The 17972-nt window shown below is 36.8% G+C and overlaps 4 non-coding genes across 4 annotated transcripts; all 4 read left to right on the plus strand.

Moving 5' to 3' along the window:
- The first annotated feature begins 647 nt into the window (after positions 1-647).
- On the plus strand, positions 648-811 carry LOC134989261 (U1 spliceosomal RNA). The gene has a single exon (XR_010194552.1). It is a non-coding gene; the product is annotated as a U1 spliceosomal RNA (small nuclear RNA).
- Positions 812-963: 152 nt separating this feature from the next.
- On the plus strand, positions 964-1126 carry LOC134989221 (U1 spliceosomal RNA). The gene has a single exon (XR_010194526.1). It is a non-coding gene; the product is annotated as a U1 spliceosomal RNA (small nuclear RNA).
- Positions 1127-1797: 671 nt separating this feature from the next.
- Positions 1798-1961, plus strand: LOC134989252 (U1 spliceosomal RNA). The gene has a single exon (XR_010194544.1). It is a non-coding gene; the product is annotated as a U1 spliceosomal RNA (small nuclear RNA).
- A 152-nt stretch (positions 1962-2113) lies between these two features.
- LOC134989226 (U1 spliceosomal RNA) lies at positions 2114-2276 on the plus strand. Its single transcript, XR_010194529.1, has one exon. It is a non-coding gene; the product is annotated as a U1 spliceosomal RNA (small nuclear RNA).
- The last annotated feature ends 15696 nt before the right edge of the window (positions 2277-17972 follow it).

Below are 17972 nucleotides of genomic sequence, written 5' to 3' on the forward strand. Positions count from 1 at the left end.
GCCTAGTTTGCTGTCTGTTTCCACTTCTCTTTTCTTGAGCCGCTCCCTTCTATGCCCTTGCACACTATCCTGACTTCTCCCGTCTGCTTACTTTGTGCCTTCCAACACACAATGCAAATTACAGGTAGTGCTGCAGGGCCCACACCCTTTTACTTGCCTCACAGAGCAGCTCTGGAGCTGTTACAGTGCCCAGCTGCTGCAAGAAATCATCTTGAATGCTTCAGGGGCTGGGGCATAGCCAACATGAGCCCCACACCGAAGGAGGGTGGAGATGTTTAATGCGAATTAAGGGTCATCCAAGCGCCACAAAAGGACGCCATGCCCTGCACATCCATTTTTTCTTTTCATATGCAGACGAGGGTTGAAGCCAACTTTGACCCACTGCTTGGATGACATCACCATATGCAAATCCATCTGCTGCAGACCTTCCCCCTGGAATGCTTGCACTAGTTGTTGCATTTGTTTTGTTGTTTGGGGGTGCTTCAGTATTAGGCAGCCTTCTGCCCTCCCATGTTCATCTGAAAATATGTGTTCTCCCTGCAGTTGTTGTCCCCAGATGAGAGTTCCCTTGTGCTGCCTCAGTTGAATCTCCTTTACTTGACAGAGATGTGCCTGAGCAGCGGCCCTCCCCAGCCCTATCCCAAATCATACTTATTTTGCATAGGAAATACCATGGTCATGAAGATTGTTCTCCCAGGGTGAGGTTCATTCATTGCATTCTGGGTATGCTGACCCCTGTGATTTCCCCAAATGTGGGAAACTCAACTGCATTATTTGTGGTAGTGGGGGACTGTGTTTGTGCTTTCTTCTGGTCAACTCTGGTAAAAATCAGATTTCTTTGTCTCAGATCTTCCTCTAGCCTTGTTCCTCTTTCGAGAGTTCCCTTGTGCTGCCTCAGTTGGATTTCCTTCACTTGACAGGGGGGTACCCGAGCAGCGACCCTCCCCAGCTCTAGCCCAACTCCTACTTACCTGCCAGGTGAGATACTATGATCATGTAGGTGCTTCTCCCAGGGCAAGGCTCACCCATTGCACTCTGGGTGTGCTGCCCCTGTGATTTCCCCAAATGTGGGAAACTTGACTGCATAATTTGTGTTTCCCCTGGTCGGCTCTCGTATAATTCAGATCTCTTTGTCTCAGGTCTCTCTCCAGCCTAGTTTGCTGTCTGTTTCCACTTCTCTTTTCTTGAGCCGCTCCCTTCTATGCCCTTGCACACTATCCTGACTTCTCCCGTCTGCTTACTTTGTGCCTTCCAACACACAATGCAAATTACAGGTAGTGCTGCAGGGCCCACACCCTTTTACTTGCCTCACAGAGCAGCTCTGGAGCTGTTACAGTGCCCAGCTGCTGCAAGAAATCATCTTGAATGCTTCAGGGGCTGGGGCATAGCCAACATGAGCCCCACACCGAAGGAGGGTGGAGATGTTTAATGCGAATTAAGGGTCATCCAAGCGCCACAAAAGGACGCCATGCCCTGCACATCCATTTTTTCTTTTCATATGCAGACGAGGGTTGAAGCCAACTTTGACCCACTGCTTGGATGACATCACCATATGCAAATCCATCTGCTGCAGACCTTCCCCCTGGAATGCTTGCACTAGTTGTTGCATTTGTTTTGTTGTTTGGGGGTGCTTCAGTATTAGGCAGCCTTCTGCCCTCCCATGTTCATCTGAAAATATGTGTTCTCCCTGCAGTTGTTGTCCCCAGATGAGAGTTCCCTTGTGCTGCCTCAGTTGAATCTCCTTTACTTGACAGAGATGTGCCTGAGCAGCGGCCCTCCCCAGCCCTATCCCAAATCATACTTATTTTGCATAGGAGATACCATGGTCATGAAGATTGTTCTCCCAGGGTGAGGTTCATTCATTGCATTCTGGGTATGCTGACCCCTGTGATTTCCCCAAATGTGGGAAACTCGACTGCATTATTTGTGGTAGTGGGGGACTGTGTTTGTGCTTTCTTCTGGTCAACTCTGGTAAAAGTCAGATTTCTTTGTCTCAGATCTTCCTCTAGCCTTGTTCTTCTTTCGAGAGTTCCCTTGTGCTGCCTCAGTTGGATCTCCTTCACTTGACAGGGGGGTGCCCGAGCAGCGACCCTCCCCAGCTCTAGCCCAACTCCTACTTACCTGCCAGGTGAGATACTATGATCAGGAAGGTGCTTCTCCCAGGGCAAGGCTCACCCATTGCACTCTGTGTGTGCTGCTCCAGCAATTTCCCCAAATGTGGGAAACTCGACTGCATAATTTGTGTTTCCCCTGGTCGACTTTCGTATAATTCAGATCTCTTTGTCTCAGATCTCTCTCCAGCCTAGTTTGCTGTCTGTTTCCACTTCTCTTTTCTTGAGCCGCTCCCTTCTATGCCCTTGCGCACTATCCTGATTTCTCCCGTCTGCTTACTTTGTGCCTGCCAATGCACAATGCGAACTACATGTAGTGCTGCAGGGCCCACACCCTTTTAGTTGCCTTGCAGAGCAGCTCTGGAGCTGTTACAGTGCCCAGCTGCTGCAAGAAATCAGCTTGAATGTTCTTCGTTGATTGATGGAAGAAACATCTTACAAAAACTCTCCAGATTATTGACTTTTTAAAGTTTTTCTAGGAAACATTCTAGATGAATGCTTATTAGCGTTTGTCAGAATGTGCGTTTGCAAAGTGTCTCTGTGGCGCAATCAGTTAGCGTGTTCGGTTATTATCCAAAAGGTTGGTGGTTCAATCCCACCCAGGGACGTAATTTAACTTGTTATCAGATTTTGGTGATCTTTAAGTAGACAAGTCAAAATTTCAAACCCCCTGTTATGGTGTAGGGTACCTGGCCTTCCCTGATGTAATCAAAGTTAGATTTGATTCAGTGATTTTATAAAAACAGCTAGGAAGCACAATTTAGCAGTGGGTTGCAGAGAAAAAAAAATATGCTGGCAGAAAAATCCAATTGAGTGATTAAACAGCTCTTTATTTTCTGGCTTTATTTTTATGCTAACAAATTTGTTCTCTGAAAAGTGTCCACAAAGCCAAGTCTCTGATTAACACCTTTGTAAGGATGGTTTTTCACCTATTACTAAATTAAACTTGCTTCATTGGAAAGGCAGCAAGATGCATCCTCATTTCAATGTCTACTGAAATAATACAGGTTGACACCAGGAAACATTAACGCCACTGCATCCTTGCTGCTTTCTCATGTGGAAGTCTGTTTAATGTGAAAACAAGGTGATATCTAACTAGCACACAGGTAAGGAATTAAGAAAATCTTTATTTAAGGGTGAAGATGTTTCTCACAAAATCGTTGCCCCAATGCATCATTGAAATTCAAGCTGGAAAGATGATTTTAATATATCACTTGTACATTTTGTATTGCTCTTCTGGTGACAATGTAGTTTGTTTTTGTCAATTACCATTTTAATAATAGGGTAAAGAAAATTAAGTGGATTTTTGAAAGAAAACAATACTGTCAATATACTATTAAAACAAATTAAAATGGTAAAAGTTATATTACTTTAAGTAAAAATAAAAGAGCCAAAATTTCAATCCCAGTTTTGGATTACTTTAATTAACAAACAAAAAAATGCATATAGTAGAGGATAGTTTCAATCTGCCTACCTCTGGGTTATGGGCCCAGCATGCTTCCATTGCTGTACTCTGCTGCACATGTAAGTGCAAGAGATCGTGAAGCACTCACTCATCATGGGAAAGTACCAATGTGTTTCTTCGTTGGTTGATAGAAGAAACATCTTACAAAAACGCTCCAGATTATTGACTTTTTTAAGTTTTTCTAGGAAACGTTTTAGATGAATGCTTATTAGCATTTGTCAGTATGTACTTTTGCAAAGTGTCTCTGTGGCGCAATCAGTTAGTGTGTACGGCTATTAACCAAAAGGTTGGTGGTTCAATCCCACCCAGGGATGTAATTGACCTTGTTATCAGATTTTGGTGATCTTTAAGTAGACAAGTCAAATTTCATACCCCCTGTTATGGTGTAGGGTACCTGGCCTTCTATGATGTAATCAGAGTTAAATTTGATTCAGTGATTTTATAAAAACATCTAGGAAGCACAATTTAGCAGTGGGTTGCAGAGAAAAAGAAATATGCTGGCAACAAAATCAAATTGCGTGATTAAACAGCTCTTCATTTTCTGGCTTTATTTTTATGCTAACAAATTTGTTCTCTGAAAAGTGTCCACAAAGCCAAGTCTCTGATTAACACCTTTGTAGGGATGGTTTTTCACCTATTACTAAATTAAACTTGCTTCATTGGAAAGGCAGCAAGATGTATCCTCATTTCAATGTCTACTGAAATAATACAGGTTGACACCAGGAAACATTAACGCCACTGCATCCTTGCTGCTTTCTCATGTGGAAGTCTGTTTAATGTGAAAACAAGGTGATATCTAATTAGCACACAGGTAAGGAATTAAGAAAATCTTTATTTAAGGGTGAAGATGTTTCTCACAAAATTGTTGACCCAATGCATCATTGAAATTCAAGCTGGAAAGATGATTTTAATATATCACTTGTACATTTTGTATTGCTCTTCTGGTGACAATGTAGTTTGTTTTTGTCAATTACCATTTTAATAATAGGGTAAAGAAAATGAAGTGGATTTTTGAAAGAAAACAATACTGTCAATATACTATTAAAACAAATTAAAATGGTAAAAGTTATTGTACTTTAAGTAAAAATAAAAGAGACAAAATATCAATCCCAGTTTTGGTTTACTTTAATTAACAAAAAAAAATGCATATAGCAGAGGATAGTTTCAATCTGCCTACCTCTGGGTTATGGGCCCAGCATGCTTCCATTGCAGTACTCTGCTGCACATGTAAGTGCAAGAGATCCTGAAGCACTCACTCATCATGGGAAAGTACCAATGTGTTTCTTCGTTGGTTGATGGAAGAAACATCTTACAAAAACTCTCCAGATTATTGACTTTTTAAAGTTTTTCTAGGAAACGATTTAGATGAATGCTTATTAGCCTTTGTCAGCATGGACTTTTGCAAAGTGTCTCTGTGGCGCAATCAGTTAGTATGTACGGCTATTAACCAAAAGGTTGGTTGTTATCAGATTTTGGTGATCTTTAAGTAGACAAGTCAAAATTTCAAACCCCCTGTTATGGTGTAGGGTACCTGGCCTTCTCTGATGTAATCAGAGTTAGATTTGATTCAGTGATTTTATAAAAACAGCTAGGAAGCACAATTTAGCAGTGGGTTGCAGAGAAAAAAAAATATGCTGGCAGAAAAATCCAATGGAGTGATTAAACAGCTCTTTATTTTCTGGCTTTATTTTTATGCTAACAAATTTGTTCTCTGAAAAGTGTCCACAAAGCCAAGTCTCTGATTAACACCTTTGTAAGGATGGTTTTTCACCTATTACTAATTTAAACTTGCTTCATTGGAAAGGCAGCAAGATGCATCCTTATTTCAATGTCTACTGAAATAATACAGGTTGACACCAGGAAACATTAACGCCACTGCATCCTTGCTGCTTTCTCATGTGGAAGTCTGTTTAATGTGAAAACAAGGTGATATCTAACTAGCACACAGGTAAGGAATTAAGAAAATCTTTATTTAAGGGTGAAGATGTTTCTCACAAAATCGTTGCCCCAATGCATCATTGAAATTCAAGCTGGAAAGATGATTTTAATATATCACTTGTACATTTTGTATTGCTCTTCTGGTGACAATGTAGTTTGTTTTTGTCAATTACCATTTTAATAATAGGGTAAAGAAAATTAAGTGGATTTTTGAAAGAAAACAATACTGTCAATATACTATTAAAACAAATTAAAATGGTAAAAGTTATTGTACTTTAAGTAAAAATAAAAGAGCCAAAATATCAATCCCAGTTTTGGATTACTTTAATTAACAAACAAAAAAATGCATATAGCAGAGGATAGTTTCAATCTGCCTACCTCTGGGTTATGGGCCCAGCATGCTTCCATTGCTGTACTCTGCTGCACATGTAAGTGCAAGAGATCCTGAAGCACTCAATCATCATGGGAAAGTACCAATGTGTTTCTTCGTTGGTTGATAGAAGAAACATCTTACAAAAACTCTCCAGATTATTGACTTTTTTAAGTTTTTCTAGGAAACGTTTTAGATGAATGCTTATTAGCATTTGTCAGTATGTACTTTTGCAAAGTGTCTCTGTGGCGCAATCAGTTAGTGTGTACGGCTATTAACCAAAAGGTTGGTGGTTCAATACCACCCAGGGACGTAATTGACCTTGTTATCAGATTTTGGTGATCTTTAAGTAGACAAGTCAAATTTCATACCCCCTGTTATGGTGTAGGGTACCTGGCCTTCTCTGATGTAATCAGAGTTAGATTTGATTCAGTGATTTTATAAAAACAGCTAGGAAGCACAATTTAGCAGTGGGTTGCAGAGAAAAAGAAATATGCTGGCAAAAAAATCCAATTGAGTGATTAAACAGCTCTTCATTTTCTGGCTTTATTTTTATGCTAACAAATTTGTTCTCTGAAAAGTGTCCACAAAGCCAAGTCTCTGATTAACACCTTTGTAGGGATGGTTTTTCACCTATTACTAAATTAAACTTGCTTCATTGGAAAGGCAGCAAGATGTATCCTCATTTCAATGTCTACTGAAATAATACAGGTTGACACCAGGAAACATTAACGCCACTGCATCCTTGCTGCTTTCTCATGTGGAAGTCTGTTTAATGTGAAAACAAGGTGATATCTAAATAGCACACAGGTAAGGAATTAAGAAAATCTTTATTTAAGGGTGAAGATGTTTCTCACAAATTGTTGACCCAATGCATCATTGAAATTCAAGCTGGAAAGATGATTTTAATATATCACTTGTACATTTTGTATTGCTCTTCTGGTGACAATGTAGTTTGTTTTTGTCAATTACCATTTTAATAATAGGGTAAAGAAAATGAAGTGGATTTTTGAAAGAAAACAATATTGTCAATATACTATTAAAACAAATTAAAATGGTAAAAGTTATTGTACTTTAAGTAAAAATAAAAGAGCCAAAATATCAATCCCAGTTTTGGATTACTTTAATTAACAAAAAAAATGCATATAGCAGAGGATAGTTTCAATCTGCCTACCTCTGGGTTATGGGCCCAGCATGCTTCCATTGCTGTACTCTGCTGCACATGTAAGTGCAAGAGATCCTGAAGCACTCACTCATCATGGGAAAGTACCAATGTGTTTCTTCGTTGGTTGATGGAAGAAACATCTTACAAAAACTCTCCAGATTATTGACTTTTTAAAGTTTTTCTAGGAAACGTTTTAGATGAATGCTTATTAGCCTTTGTCAGTATGTACTTTTGCAAAGTGTCTCTGTGGCGCAATCAGTTAGTATGTACGGCTATTAACCAAAAGGTTGGTGGTTCAATCCCACCCAGGGACCTAATTGACCTTGTTATCAGATTTTGGTGATCTTTAAGTAGACAAGTCAAAATTTCAAACCCCCTGTTATGGTGTAGGGTACCTGGCCTTCTCTGATGTAATCAGAGTTAGATTTGATTCAGTGATTTTATAAAAACAGCTAGGAAGCACAATTTAGCAGTGGGTTGCAGAGAAAAAAAATATGCTGGCAGAAAAATCCAATTGAGTGATTAAACAGCTCTTTATTTTCTGGCTTTATTTTTATGCTAACAAATTTGTTCTCTGAAAAGTGTCCACAAAGCCAAGTCTCTGATTAACACCTTTGTAAGGATGGTTTTTCACCTATTACTAATTTAAACTTGCTTCATTGGAAAGGCAGCAAGATGCATCCTTATTTCAATGTCTACTGAAATAATACAGGTTGACACCAGGAAACATTAACGCCACTGCATCCTTGCTGCTTTCTCATGTGGAAGTCTGTTTAATGTGAAAACAAGGTGATATCTAATTAGCACACAGGTAAGGAATTAAGAAAATCTTTATTTAAGGGTGAAGATGTTTCTCACAAATTTGTTGACCCAATGCATCATTGAAATTCAAGCTGGAAAGATGATTTTAATATATCACTTGTACATTTTGTATTGCTCTTCTGGTGACAATGTAGTTTGTTTTTGTCAATTACCATTTTAATAATAGGGTAAAGAAAATGAAGTGGATTTTGGAAAGAAAACAATACTGTCAATATACTATTAAAACAAATTAAAATGGTAAAAGTTATTGTACTTTAAGTAAAAATAAAAGAGACAAAATATCAATCCCAGTTTTGGATTACTTTAATTCACAAAAAAAAAATGCATATAGCAGAGGATAGTTTCAATCTGCCTACCTCTGGGTTATGGGCCCAGCATGCTTCCATTGCAGTACTCTGCTGCACATGTAAGTGCAAGAGATCCTGAAGCACTCACTCATCATGGGAAAGTACCAATGTGTTTCTTCGTTGGTTGATGGAAGAAACATCTTACAAAAACTCTCCAGATTATTGACTTTTTAAAGTTTTTCTAGGAAACGTTTTAGATGAATGCTTATTAGCCTTTGTCAGTATAGACTTTTGCAAAGTGTCTCTGTGGCGCAATCAGTTAGTATGTACGGCTATTAACCAAAAGGTTGGTGGTTCAATCCCACCCAGGGACCTAATTGACCTTGTTATCAGATTTTGGTGATCTTTAAGTAGACAAGTCAAAATTTCAAACCCCCTGTTATGGTGTAGGGTACCTGGCCTTCTCTGATGTAATCAGAGTTAGATTTGATTCAGTGATTTTATAAAAACAGCTAGGAAGCACAATTTAGCAGTGGGTTGCAGAGAAAAAAAATATGCTGGCAGAAAAATCCAATGGAGTGATTAAACAGCTCTTTATTTTCTGGCTTTATTTTTATGCTAACAAATTTGTTCTCTGAAAAGTGTCCACAAAGCCAAGTCTCTGATTAACACCTTTGTAAGGATGGTTTTTCACCTATTACTAATTTAAACTTGCTTCATTGGAAAGGCAGCAAGATGCATCCTTATTTCAATGTCTACTGAAATAATACAGGTTGACACCAGGAAACATTAACGCCACTGCATCCTTGCTGCTTTCTCATGTGGAAGTCTGTTTAATGTGAAAACAAGGTGATATCTAACTAGCACACAGGTAAGGAATTAAGAAAATCTTTATTTAAGGGTGAAGATGTTTCTCACAAAATCGTTGCCCCAATGCATCATTGAAATTCAAGCTGGAAAGATGATTTTAATATATCACTTGTACATTTTGTATTGCTCTTCTGGTGACAATGTAGTTTGTTTTTGTCAATTACCATTTTAATAATAGGGTAAAGAAAATTAAGTGGATTTTTGAAAGAAAACAATACTGTCAATATACTATTAAAACAAATTAAAATGGTAAAAGTTATTGTACTTTAAGTTAAAATAAAAGAGCCAAAATATCAATCCCAGTTTTGGATTACTTTAATTAACAAACAAAAAAATGCATATAGCAGAGGATAGTTTCAATCTGCCTACCTCTGGGTTATGGGCCCAGCATGCTTCCATTGCTGTACTCTGCTGCACATGTAAGTGCAAGAGATCCTGAAGCACTCAATCATCATGGGAAAGTACCAATGTGTTTCTTCGTTGGTTGATAGAAGAAACATCTTACAAAAACTCTCCAGATTATTGACTTTTTTAAGTTTTTCTAGGAAACGTTTTAGATGAATGCTTATTAGCATTTGTCAGTATGTACTTTTGCAAAGTGTCTCTGTGGCGCAATCAGTTAGTGTGTACAGCTATTAACCAAAAGGTTGGTGGTTCAATCCCACCCAGGGACGTAATTGACCTTGTTATCAGATTTTGGTGATCTTTAAGTAGACAAGTCAAATTTCATACCCTCTGTTATGGTGTAGGGTAACTGGCCTTCTCTGATGTAATCAGAGTTAGATTTGATTCAGTGATTTTATAAAAACAGCTAGGAAGCACAATTTAGCAGTGGGATGCAGAGAAAAAGAAATATGCTGGCAAAAAAATCCAATTGAGTGATTAAACAGCTCTTCATTTTCTGGCTTTATTTTTATGCTAACAAATTTGTTCTCTGAAAAGTGTCCACAAAGCCAAGTCTCTGATTAACACCTTTGTAGGGATGGTTTTTCACCTATTACTAAATTAAACTTGCTTCATTGGAAAGGCAGCAAGATGTATCCTCATTTCAATGTCTACTGAAATAATACAGGTTGACACCAGGAAACATTAACGCCACTGCATCCTTGCTGCTTTCTCATGTGGAAGTCTGTTTAATGTGAAAACAAGGTGATATCTAATTAGCACACAGGTAAGGAATTAAGAAAATCTTTATTTAAGGGTGAAGATGTTTCTCACAAAATTGTTGACCCAATGCATCATTGAAATTCAAGCTGGAAAGATGATTTTAATATATCACTTGTACATTTTGTATTGCTCTTCTGGTGACAATGTAGTTTGTTTTTGTCAATTACCATTTTAATAATAGGGTAAAGAAAATGAAGTGGATTTTTTAAAGAAAACAATACTGTCAATATACTATTAAAACAAATTAAAATGGTAAAAGTTATTGTACTTTAAGTAAAAATAAAAGAGCCAAAATATCAATCCCAGTTTTGGATTACTTTAATTAACAAAAAAAATGCATATAGCAGAGGATAGTTTCAATCTGCCTACCTCTGGGTTATGGGCCCAGCATGCTTCCATTGCTGTACTCTGCTGCACATGTAAGTGCAAGAGATCCTGAAGCCCTCACTCATCATGGGAAAGTACCAATGTGTTTCTTCGTTGGTTGATGGAAGAAACATCTTACAAAAACTCTCCAGATTATTGACTTTTTAAAGTTTTTCTAGGAAACGTTTTAGATGAATGCTTATTAGCCTTTGTCAGTATGTTCTTTTGCAAAGTGTCTCTGTGGCGCAATCAGTCAGTATGTACGGCTATTAACCAAAAGGTTGGTGGTTCAATCCCACCCAGGGACCTAATTGACCTTGTTATCAGATTTTGGTGATCTTTAAGTAGACAAGTCAAAATTTCAAACCCCCTGTTATGGTGTAGGGTACCTGGCCTTCTCTGATGTAATCAGAGTTAGATTTGATTCAGTGATTTTATAAAAACAGCTAGGAAGCACAATTTAGCAGTGGGTTGCAGAGAAAAAAAATATGCTGGCAGAAAAATCCAATTGAGTGATTAAACAGCTCTTTATTTTCTGGCTTTATTTTTATGCTAACAAATTTGTTCTCTGAAAAGTGTCCACAAAGCCAAGTCTCTGATTAACACCTTTGTAAGGATGGTTTTTCACCTATTACTAATTTAAACTTGCTTCATTGGAAAGGCAGCAAGATGCATCCTTATTTCAATGTCTACTGAAATAATACAGGTTGACACCAGGAAACATTAACGCCACTGCATCCTTGCTGCTTTCTCATGTGGAAGTCTGTTTAATGTGAAAACAAGGTGATATCTAACTAGCACACAGGTAAGGAATTAAGAAAATCTTTATTTAAGGGTGAAGATGTTTCTCACAAAATCGTTGCCCCAATGCATCATTGAAATTCAAGCTGGAAAGATGATTTTAATATATCACTTGTACATTTTGTATTGCTCTTCTGGTGACAATGTAGTTTGTTTTTGTCAATTACCATTTTAATAATAGGGTAAAGAAAATGAAGTGGATTTTTGAAAGAAAACAATACTGTCAATATACTATTAAAACAAATTAAAATGGTAAAAGTTATTGTACTTTAAGTAAAAATAAAAGAGCCAAAATATCAATCCCAGTTTTGGATTACTTTAATTAACAAACAAAAAAATGCATATAGCAGAGGATAGTTTCAATCTGCCTACCTCTGGGTTATGGGCCCAGCATGCTTCCATTGCTGTACTCTGCTGCACATGTAAGTGCAAGAGATCCTGAAGCACTCAATCATCATGGGAAAGTACCAATGTGTTTCTTCGTTGGTTGATAGAAGAAACATCTTACAAAAACTCTCCAGATTATTGACTTTTTTAAGTTTTTCTAGGAAACGTTTTAGATGAATGCTTATTAGCATTTGTCAGTATGTACTTTTGCAAAGTGTCTCTGTGGCGCAATCAGTTAGTGTGTACAGCTATTAACCAAAAGGTTGGTGGTTCAATCCCACCCAGGGACATAATTGACCTTGTTATCAGATTTTGGTGATCTTTAAGTAGACAAGTCAAATTTCATACCCTCTGTTATGGTGTAGGGTAACTGGCCTTCTCTGATGTAATCAGAGTTAGATTTGATTCAGTGATTTTATAAAAACAGCTAGGAAGCACAATTTAGCAGTGGGTTGCAGAGAAAAAAAATATGCTGGCAGAAAAATCCAATTGAGTGATTAAACAGCTCTTTATTTTCTGGCTTTATTTTTATGCTAACAAATTTGTTCTCTGAAAAGTGTCCACAAAGCCAAGTCTCTGATTAACACCTTTGTAAGGATGGTTTTTCACCTATTACTAATTTAAACTTGCTTCATTGGAAAGGCAGCAAGATGCATCCTTATTTCAATGTCTACTGAAATAATACAGGTTGACACCAGGAAACATTAACGCCACTGCATCCTTGCTGCTTTCTCATGTGGAAGTCTGTTTAATGTGAAAACAAGGTGATATCTAACTAGCACACAGGTAAGGAATTAAGAAAATCTTTATTTAAGGGTGAAGATGTTTCTCACAAAATCGTTGCCCCAATGCATCATTGAAATTCAAGCTGGAAAGATGATTTTAATATATCACTTGTACATTTTGTATTGCTCTTCTGGTGACAATGTAGTTTGTTTTTGTCAATTACCATTTTAATAATAGGGTAAAGAAAATTAAGTGGATTTTTGAAAGAAAACAATACTGTCAATATACTATTAAAACAAATTAAAATGGTAAAAGTTATTGTACTTTAAGTAAAAATAAAAGAGCCAAAATATCAATCCCAGTTTTGGATTACTTTAATTAACAAACAAAAAAATGCATATAGCAGAGGATAGTTTCAATCTGCCTACCTCTGGGTTATGGGCCCAGCATGCTTCCATTGCTGTACTCTGCTGCACATGTAAGTGAAAGAGATCCTGAAGCACTCAATCATCATGGGAAAGTACCAATGTGTTTCTTCGTTGGTTGATAGAAGAAACATCTTACAAAAACTCTCCAGATTATTGACTTTTTTAAGTTTTTCTAGGAAACGTTTTAGATGAATGCTTATTAGCATTTGTCAGTATGTACTTTTGCAAAGTGTCTCTGTGGCGCAATCAGTTAGTGTGTACGGCTATTAACCAAAAGGTTGGTGGTTCAATCCCACCCAGGGGCGTAATTGACCTTGTTATCAGATTTTGGTGATCTTTAAGTAGACAAGTCAAAATTTCAAACCCCCTGTTATGGTGTAGGGTACCTGGCCTTCTCTGATGTAATCAGAGTTAGATTTGATTCAGTGATTTTATAAAAACAGCTAGGAAGCACAATTTAGCAGTGGGTTGCAGAGAAAAAAAATATGCTGGCAGAAAAATCCAATTGAGTGATTAAACAGCTCTTTATTTTCTGGCTTTATTTTTATGCTAACAAATTTGTTCTCTGAAAAGTGTCCACAAAGCCAAGTCTCTGATTAACACCTTTGTAAGGATGGTTTTTCACCTATTACTAAATTAAACTTGCTTCATTGGAAAGGCAGCAAGATGTATCCTCATTTCAATGTCTACTGAAATAATACAGGTTGACACCAGGAAACATTAACGCCACTGCATCCTTGCTGCTTTCTCATGTGGAAGTCTGTTTAATGTGAAAACAAGGTGATATCTAATTAGCACACAGGTAAGGAATTAAGAAAATCTTTATTTAAGGGTGAAGATGTTTCTCACAAAATTGTTGACCCAATGCATCATTGAAATTCAAGCTGGAAAGATGATTTTAATATATCACTTGTACATTTTGTATTGCTCTTCTGGTGACAATGTAGTTTGTTTTTGTCAATTACCATTTTAATAATAGGGTAAAGAAAATGAAGTGGATTTTTTAAAGAAAACAATACTGTCAATATACTATTAAAACAAATTAAAATGGTAAAAGTTATTGTACTTTAAGTAAAAATAAAAGAGCCAAAATATCAATCCCAGTTTTGGATTACTTTAATTAACAAAAAAAATGCATATAGCAGAGGATAGTTTCAATCTGCCTACCTCTGGGTTATGGGCCCAGCATGCTTCCATTGCTGTACTCTGCTGCACATGTAAGTGCAAGAGATCCTGAAGCCCTCACTCATCATGGGAAAGTACCAATGTGTTTCTTCGTTGGTTGATGGAAGAAACATCTTACAAAAACTCTCCAGATTATTGACTTTTTAAAGTTTTTCTAGGAAACGTTTTAGATGAATGCTTATTAGCCTTTGTCAGTATGTTCTTTTGCAAAGTGTCTCTGTGGCGCAATCAGTCAGTATGTACGGCTATTAACCAAAAGGTTGGTGGTTCAATCCCACCCAGGGACCTAATTGACCTTGTTATCAGATTTTGGTGATCTTTAAGTAGACAAGTCAAAATTTCAAACCCCCTGTTATGGTGTAGGGTACCTGGCCTTCTCTGATGTAATCAGAGTTAGATTTGATTCAGTGATTTTATAAAAACAGCTAGGAAGCACAATTTAGCAGTGGGTTGCAGAGAAAAAAAATATGCTGGCAGAAAAATCCAATTGAGTGATTAAACAGCTCTTTATTTTCTGGCTTTATTTTTATGCTAACAAATTTGTTCTCTGAAAAGTGTCCACAAAGCCAAGTCTCTGATTAACACCTTTGTAAGGATGGTTTTTCACCTATTACTAATTTAAACTTGCTTCATTGGAAAGGCAGCAAGATGCATCCTTATTTCAATGTCTACTGAAATAATACAGGTTGACACCAGGAAACATTAACGCCACTGCATCCTTGCTGCTTTCTCATGTGGAAGTCTGTTTAATGTGAAAACAAGGTGATATCTAACTAGCACACAGGTAAGGAATTAAGAAAATCTTTATTTAAGGGTGAAGATGTTTCTCACAAAATCGTTGCCCCAATGCATCATTGAAATTCAAGCTGGAAAGATGATTTTAATATATCACTTGTACATTTTGTATTGCTCTTCTGGTGACAATGTAGTTTGTTTTTGTCAATTACCATTTTAATAATAGGGTAAAGAAAATGAAGTGGATTTTTGAAAGAAAACAATACTGTCAATATACTATTAAAACAAATTAAAATGGTAAAAGTTATTGTACTTTAAGTAAAAATAAAAGAGCCAAAATATCAATCCCAGTTTTGGATTACTTTAATTAACAAACAAAAAAATGCATATAGCAGAGGATAGTTTCAATCTGCCTACCTCTGGGTTATGGGCCCAGCATGCTTCCATTGCTGTACTCTGCTGCACATGTAAGTGCAAGAGATCCTGAAGCACTCAATCATCATGGGAAAGTACCAATGTGTTTCTTCGTTGGTTGATAGAAGAAACATCTTACAAAAACTCTCCAGATTATTGACTTTTTTAAGTTTTTCTAGGAAACGTTTTAGATGAATGCTTATTAGCATTTGTCAGTATGTACTTTTGCAAAGTGTCTCTGTGGCGCAATCAGTTAGTGTGTACAGCTATTAACCAAAAGGTTGGTGGTTCAATCCCACCCAGGGACATAATTGACCTTGTTATCAGATTTTGGTGATCTTTAAGTAGACAAGTCAAATTTCATACCCTCTGTTATGGTGTAGGGTAACTGGCCTTCTCTGATGTAATCAGAGTTAGATTTGATTCAGTGATTTTATAAAAACAGCTAGGAAGCACAATTTAGCAGTGGGTTGCAGAGAAAAAAAATATGCTGGCAGAAAAATCCAATTGAGTGATTAAACAGCTCTTTATTTTCTGGCTTTATTTTTATGCTAACAAATTTGTTCTCTGAAAAGTGTCCACAAAGCCAAGTCTCTGATTAACACCTTTGTAAGGATGGTTTTTCACCTATTACTAATTTAAACTTGCTTCATTGGAAAGGCAGCAAGATGCATCCTTATTTCAATGTCTACTGAAATAATACAGGTTGACACCAGGAAACATTAACGCCACTGCATCCTTGCTGCTTTCTCATGTGGAAGTCTGTTTAATGTGAAAACAAGGTGATATCTAACTAGCACACAGGTAAGGAATTAAGAAAATCTTTATTTAAGGGTGAAGATGTTTCTCACAAAATCGTTGCCCCAATGCATCATTGAAATTCAAGCTGGAAAGATGATTTTAATATATCACTTGTACATTTTGTATTGCTCTTCTGGTGACAATGTAGTTTGTTTTTGTCAATTACCATTTTAATAATAGGGTAAAGAAAATTAAGTGGATTTTTGAAAGAAAACAATACTGTCAATATACTATTAAAACAAATTAAAATGGTAAAAGTTATTGTACTTTAAGTAAAAATAAAAGAGCCAAAATATCAATCCCAGTTTTGGATTACTTTAATTAACAAACAAAAAAATGCATATAGCAGAGGATAGTTTCAATCTGCCTACCTCTGGGTTATGGGCCCAGCATGCTTCCATTGCTGTACTCTGCTGCACATGTAAGTGCAAGAGATCCTGAAGCACTCAATCATCATGGGAAAGTACCAATGTGTTTCTTCGTTGGTTGATAGAAGAAACATCTTACAAAAACTCTCCAGATTATTGACTTTTTTAAGTTTTTCTAGGAAACGTTTTAGATGAATGCTTATTAGCATTTGTCAGTATGTACTTTTGCAAAGTGTCTCTGTGGCGCAATCAGTTAGTGTGTACGGCTATTAACCAAAAGGTTGGTGGTTCAATCCCACCCAGGGGCGTAATTGACCTTGTTATCAGATTTTGGTGATCTTTAAGTAGACAAGTCAAAATTTCAAACCCCCTGTTATGGTGTAGGGTACCTGGCCTTCTCTGATGTAATCAGAGTTAGATTTGATTCAGTGATTTTATAAAAACAGCTAGGAAGCACAATTTAGCAGTGGGTTGCAGAGAAAAAAAATATGCTGGCAGAAAAATCCAATTGAGTGATTAAACAGCTCTTTATTTTCTGGCTTTATTTTTATGCTAACAAATTTGTTCTCTGAAAAGTGTCCACAAAGCCAAGTCTCTGATTAACACCTTTGTAAGGATGGTTTTTCACCTATTACTAATTTAAACTTGCTTCATTGGAAAGGCAGCAAGATGCATCCTTATTTCAATGTCTACTGAAATAATACAGGTTGACACCAGGAAACATTAACGCCACTGCATCCTTGCTGCTTTCTCATGTGGAAGTCTGTTTAATGTGAAAACAAGGTGATATCTAACTAGCACACAGGTAAGGAATTAAGAAAATCTTTATTTAAGGGTGAAGATGTTTCTCACAAAATCGTTGCCCCAATGCATCATTGAAATTCAAGCTGGAAAGATGATTTTAATATATCACTTGTACATTTTTTATTGCTCTTCTGGTGACAATGTAGTTTGTTTTTGTCAATTACCATTTTAATAATAGGGTAAAGAAAATTAAGTGGATTTTTGAAAGAAAACAATACTGTCAATATACTATTAAAACAAATTAAAATGGTAAAAGTTATTGTACTTTAAGTAAAAATAAAAGAGCCAAAATATCAATCCCAGTTTTGGATTACTTTAATTAACAAACAAAAAAATGCATATAGCAGAGGATAGTTTCAATCTGCCTACCTCTGGGTTATGGGCCCAGCATGCTTCCATTGCTGTACTCTGCTGCACATGTAAGTGCAAGAGATCCTGAAGCACTCAATCATCATGGGAAAGTACCAATGTGTTTCTTCGTTGGTTGATAGAAGAAACATCTTACAAAAACTCTCCAGATTATTGACTTTTTTAAGTTTTTCTAGGAAACGTTTTAGATGAATGCTTATTAGCATTTGTCAGTAAGTACTTTTGCAAAGTGTCTCTGTGGCGCAATCAGTTAGTGTGTACGGCTATTAACCAAAAGGTTGGTGGTTCAATCCCACCCAGGGACGTAATTGACCTTGTTATCAGATTTTGGTGATCTTTAAGTAGACAAGTCAAATTTCATACCCCCTGTTATGGTGTAGGGTACCTGGCCTT

This window comes from Pseudophryne corroboree, unplaced genomic scaffold, assembly GCF_028390025.1.
Source record: "Pseudophryne corroboree isolate aPseCor3 unplaced genomic scaffold, aPseCor3.hap2 scaffold_1105, whole genome shotgun sequence".
NCBI lineage: Eukaryota > Metazoa > Chordata > Amphibia > Anura > Myobatrachidae > Pseudophryne > Pseudophryne corroboree.